The sequence below is a fragment of the Oncorhynchus mykiss genome, chromosome 14 (assembly GCF_057628025.1).
Source record: "Oncorhynchus mykiss isolate SJ-2025 chromosome 14, ASM5762802v1, whole genome shotgun sequence".
NCBI lineage: Eukaryota > Metazoa > Chordata > Actinopteri > Salmoniformes > Salmonidae > Oncorhynchus > Oncorhynchus mykiss.
Genome location: NC_143035.1, coordinates 30,877,118 through 30,883,117, shown reverse-complemented (window position 1 = coordinate 30,883,117; position 6,000 = coordinate 30,877,118). Strand labels below are relative to the sequence as shown.

The 6,000-nt window shown below is 43.2% G+C and overlaps 1 long non-coding RNA gene across 1 annotated transcript in view; it reads right to left on the bottom strand.

The window, feature by feature from the left end:
* Positions 1-6,000, bottom strand: part of LOC149978344 (uncharacterized) — a 32,367-nt gene continuing 26,367 nt past the window's right edge. Inside the window, exon 2 of the long non-coding RNA XR_016486170.1 lies at positions 1-1,841. This is a non-coding gene — a long non-coding RNA (uncharacterized LOC149978344). The remainder of the gene's footprint in view (positions 1,842-6,000) is intronic.

Below are 6,000 nucleotides of genomic sequence, written 5' to 3'. Positions count from 1 at the left end.
TTTCATCATCTGAAACTTTATTTTTTACAGAGGCACAAGGAATTCATTAAACAATACGGGCTAGTAACATAGGCCTATAGAAACTGGGATGTATTCCCACCTTCTCAACCAAAATTGTGTTTACACAGGCAGCCGAATTCTGATCTTTTCCCATTAGTAGGTTCTTTTGGCCAATCAGATCATCTCTTTTGCCAATAATTGGGAACAATATCAGAATTGGTCTGTCAGTGTAAATGCAGCCTTATTGTAGAAGCACTTTCATCCAGATTACTAAATTGTTTCGGAGCATGGTATTGACAAAGTACTGTAGGAACACATGCACACACGTATGTGCATGTGGACACATATATGCACGCAAACATGCACATGCACGCGCACTACCCCTGTAGCTCCATTAGCTGTAATTGGAGCTAATTATCAGAGCAAAGCCATTAGGCCTACAGCTCCTCCCCCCTCCCCCTCCCCTCTCTCTCTCTCTGTCTCCCTTTCTCAATTCAATTAAATTCAAGGGCTTTATTGGCATGGGAAACATATGTTAACATTGCCAAAGCACGTGACGTAGACAATAAACAAAAGTGAAATAACCAACACAAATTTACAGTAAACATTACACTCACAGAAGTTCCAAAAGAATAAAGACATTTCAAATGTCATATTATGTCTATATACTGTTGTAATGATGTGCAAAAGGTAAAATAAATAAACATAAATATGGGTTGTATTTACAATGGTGTTTGTTCTTCACTGGTTGCCCTTTTCTTGCGGTAACAGGTCACAAATCCCGCTGCTGTGATGGCACACTGTGGAATTTCACCCAGTAGATATGGGAGTTTATCAAAATTGGGTTTCTTTCTGAATTTTGTGGATCTGTGTAATCTTGCAGGTTAGGAAGTGCAGATCAGTTTCCACCTCATTTTGTGGGAAGTGCGCACATAGCATGTCTTCTCTTGAGAGACAGTTCTGCCTACGACAGCCTTTCTCAATAGCAAGGCTATGCTCACTGAGTCTGTACATAGTCAAAGCTTTCCTTAAGTTTGGGTCAGTCCCAGTGATCAGGTATTCTGCCACTGTGTACTCTCTGTTTAGGGCCAAATAGCATTCTAGTTAGCTCTGTTTTTTTGTTAATTCTTTCCAATGTGTCAAGTAATAATCTTTTAGTTTTCTCATGATTTGTTTGGGTCTAATTGTGTTGCTGTCCTGGGGCTCTGTGGGGTCTGTTTGTGATTGTGAACAGAGCCCCAGGACCAGCTTGCTTAGGGGACTCTTCTCCAGGTTCATCTCTCTGTAGGTGATGGCTTTGTTATGGAAGGTTTGGGAATCGCTTCCTTTTAGGTGGTTGTATCAATCAAAAATGTTTTATAAAGCCCTTCTTACATCAGCTGATATCTCAAAGTGCTGTACAGAAACACAGTCTAAAACCCCAAACAGCAAGCAATGCAGGTGTAGAAGCATAGTGGCTAGGAAAAACTCCCTAGAAAGGCCAAAACCTAGGAAGAAACCTAGAGAGGAACCAGGCTATGAGGGGTTGCCAGTCCTCTTCTGGCTGTGCCGGGTAGAGATTATAACAGAACATGGCCAAGATGTTCATAGATGACCAGCAGAGTCAAATAATAATAATCACAGTGGTTGTCGAGGGTGCAACAGGTCAGCACCTCAGGAGTGAATGTCAGTTGTCTTTTCATAGCCGATCATTCAGAGTGTCTCTATCGCTCCTGCTGTCTCTAGAGTGTTGAAAACAGCCAGTCTGGGACAGGTAGCACGTCCGGTGAACTCGTCAGGGTTCCATAGCCGCAGGCAGAATAGTTGAGACTGGGGACAGCAAGGAGTCACCAGGCTTGGTCCTAGGGTTCAGGTCCACACAGACAGAGAGAGAGAGAGAGAGAGAGAGAGAGACAGAGACAGAGACAGAGACAGAGACAGAGAGAGAGAGAGAGAGAGAGTACTTAAATTCACACAGGACACCGGATAAGACAGGAAAAATACTCCAGATATAACAGACTGACCCTAGCCCCCCGACACATAAACTAATGCAGCATAAATACTGGAGGCTGAGACAGAAGGGGTTGGGAGACACTGTGGCTCCGTCCAATGATTCCCACGGACAGGGCCAAACAGGCAGGATAAAACCCCACCCACTTTGCCAAAGCACAGCCCCCATACCACTAGAGGGATATCTTCGACCACCAACTTACCATCCAGAGACAAGGCAGAGTATAGCCCACAAAGATCTCCCCCACGGCACAACCCACAACACAGCGTTCAACACCATGGTGCCCTCAAAGCTCATCACTAAGCTAAGGACCCTGGGACTAAACACCTCCCTCTGCAAATGGATCCTGGACTTCCTGACGGCCGCCCCCAGGTCGTAAGGGTAGGTAATAACACATCCACTATGCTGATCCCTCAGGGGTGAGTGCTCAGTCCCCCCCTGTACTCCTTGTTCACTCATGACTGTATGGTGTCATGGAAATGTCCTCTATTTACCAAATCATGGGAGCAAACCACACACACAAGTCAGAGTTAGTTATAAAAGTCCATCTTTAATTATATAAGCTCTATAGCATTTTGACTTTCAACAGTTCCGTATCTCTAATGAAAAGTTGAGAGTCCCCACACAATGGCAAAATGGGATCCTTTATAGCAAAGATCACACATAGTCAGACAGCATAGACATAATTCATCGTTCAGCTTTGTCTCCTTTCCCAAACCCCAGAACCATAAACCAATCCTCCATATCAACAGGCATATATCAAATTGTCATTTAGATACAACCCACTCTAAATACAAACTCACGGAGAGGAGAGTGAGGCTATAGGTTAAGATAAAAGGGAGCATGAGAATGATTCCAGACACTGTCACCCTCCTTTCCCCACTGGAAAAAGGTAGGGAGTAAAAGATATGTTTACACATGATGACACTTTGACCTCTCCCCTCTCTGTGGCCCATGCAACTTAGTTTTGACATAGAACAGATAACTGCAACCTCGCCACAGCATTATACAAAAATACCATTCTGATGAGAAGTAACTTACACCCATTTGATGAATATAAAAACATCTTACATATGTTACCAACAAATTCTGAATCTTCCCTAACAATGGCCAGGCCCGACTCCAACACCATCATCAGGTTTGCAGAAGACACAACAGTGGTAGGCCAGATTACCAACTACGATGAGACCGCTATATAGAGAGGAGGTTAGAGACAAGACCAGTGTGGTGCCAGGACAACAACCTCTCCCTCAACATGATCAAGACAAAGGAGCTGATTGTGGACTACAGGAAAAGGACCGAGCACGCCCCCATTATCATCGACGGAGCTGCAGTGGAGCAGGTTGAGAGCTTCAAGTTACTTAGTGTTCACATCACCAACAAACTATCATGGACCAAACACACTAAGACAGTCGTGAAAAGGGCATGACAAAGCCTGTTCCCCGTCAAGAGACTGAAATGATTTGGCATGGGTCCTATGATCCTCAAAAGGTTTTACAGCTGCACCATCGAGAGCATCCTGACTGGTTGCATCACTGCCTGGTATGGCAACTGCTCGGCCTCCGGCCACAAGGCGTTACAGAGGTTAGTCCCTTCGGCCCAGTACATCACCGGGGCCAAGCTTCCTGCCATCCAGGACCTCTATACCAGGCGGTGTCAGAGGAAGGCAATATAAATTGTCAAAGACTCTAGCCACCCTAGTCATAGACTGTTCTTTCTGCTACCGCACTGCAAGTGGTACTGGAGCATCAAGTCTAGGTCCAAAAGGCTTCTTAACAGCTTCTACCCCCAAGCCATAAAACTACTGAACAGCAAATCAAATGACTACCCAGACCCCTCTCTTACGCTGCTGCTACTCTCTGTTTGTTATCTATGTATAGTCACTTTAACTATACCTACAGTACATGTACATATAACCTCAATTACCTCGACTAACCGGTATCCGCACATTGACTCTGTACTGGTACCCCCTGTATACATAGCCTCCGTATTGTTATTTTACTGCTGCTGTTTAGTTATTTGTAACTTTATTTTCAGTTTTCTACTCATCTATTTTTTACTTAACACTTTTTGTCTTATTTTATAAAAACTTCATCAAATGTATTATGCAGGGGCAGTATTGAGTAGCTTGGATGAAAGGTGCCCAGAGGTGCCCAGAGTAAACGGCCTGCTCCTGAGAACCTGAGAAGAAATCCAAACAAGAAGTGGGAAATCTGAGGTTGGTCGATTTTCAACCCAGACCCTATTGAATACACAGTGGGATATTGGTTATGTTGCACTTTCTAATGCTTCCACTAGATGTCTATCGTCTTTAGAAACCTGAATAAGGCTTCTACTGTGATGTGGGGCCAGATGAGAGCTCTTTGAGTCAGTGGTCTGGCAGAGAGCCAGGTCCTGGTCAGGTGCATTTCACATGATAGAGATCTGCGTTCCATGGCGTTTCTGCAGAACGTTATTGAAGATTTATGAAAAAACATCCTAAAGATTGATTCTATACTTAGTTTGAAATGTTTCTACGACCTGTAATATAACATTTTGAAGTTTTCGTCCGACGTTCGGCTGGACCTGCACGAGCGTTTGGACATAACATAACAAAAGTAGCTACTTGGACATAAATAAATGGACATTATCGAACAAATCAAATATTTATTGTGGAACTAGGATTCCTGGGAGTGCATTCTGATGAAGATCATCAAAGGTAAGGGAATATTTATAATGTTATTTCTGATTTCTGTTGACTCCAACATGATGGATAATCTTTGGCGGATAGTTTTTTATATTTTTTTTCTGAGCGCCGTTCTCAGATTATTGCATCGTTTGCTTCTTCCGTAAAGTTTTTTTGAAATCTGACACAGCGGTTGCATTAATTAAGGAGAGGTATATCTATATTTCCATGTCTAACAATTGTATTTTCATTAACATTTATAATGAGTATTTCTGTAAAATGATATATATGTTGAAGAGGGTGTGGCTTAAGCTGCATCCCTGTCTCACCCCACGACCTTGTGGAAAGAAATTAGTTTTAACCTCACACTTGTTTTTTGTGTACATGGATTTTAGAATGTTGTATGTTTTTCCCCAGCCCCACTTTCCATCAATTTGTATAACAGACCCTCATGCCAATTTGAGTCAAACGCTTTTTTGAAAACAGCAACGGACGAGAAAGACAAGAAGACTTTGCGTTTGGTTTGTTTTTTTGGTTTGTCAATTAGGGTGTGCAGGGTGAATTTGTGGTCTGTCGTACGGTAATTTGATCGAAAGCCAATTTGAAATTGTTTTCACTACTGTTAATGATAATGCAGAGGATTTGCCCAAGGTTGCTGTTCTCTCTCTCCCTCTCCCTCTCTCTTTCTCCTCTCTCCCTCTCTCATTCTCTCCCTCTCTCCCTCACTCGCTCTCTTGCCCCCTCTCTCTCTCTCTCTCTCTCTCTCTCTCTTTGTCTGACTCTCTTTCTCTCTCTACTTTATTATAAGAGAAATTAAGTGATACTTTATCTGGCTTGGAGCTACAGGTGTGGTTAGCAAAGACAGAATGAAGACAGGAGTCAGTAAGGAGGGATGGCAGTGAAAACAAAGAGGAGACAGAGGTAGAGTGGAGACAGAGGACAGAGGTTAAAGTACCCAGGACAAATTTAAAAGTAACAAAGGAACCGGTTTTCAAATCAAATCAAATCAAATTTATTTTATATAGCCCTTCGTACATCAGCTGATATCTCAAAGTGCTGTACAGAAACCCAGCCTAAAACCCCAAACAGCAAGCAATGCAGGTGAAGAAGCACGGTGGCTAGGAAAAACTCCCTAGAAAGGCCAAAACCTAGGAAGAAACCTAGAGAGGAACCAGGCTATGTGGGGTGGCCAGTCCTCTTCTGGCTGTGCCGGGTGGAGATTATAACAAAACATGGTCAAGATGTTCAAATGTTCATAAATGACCAGCATGGTCGAATAATAATAAGGCAGAATAGTTGAAACTGGAGCAGCAGCACAGTCAGGTGGACTGGGGACAGCAAGGAG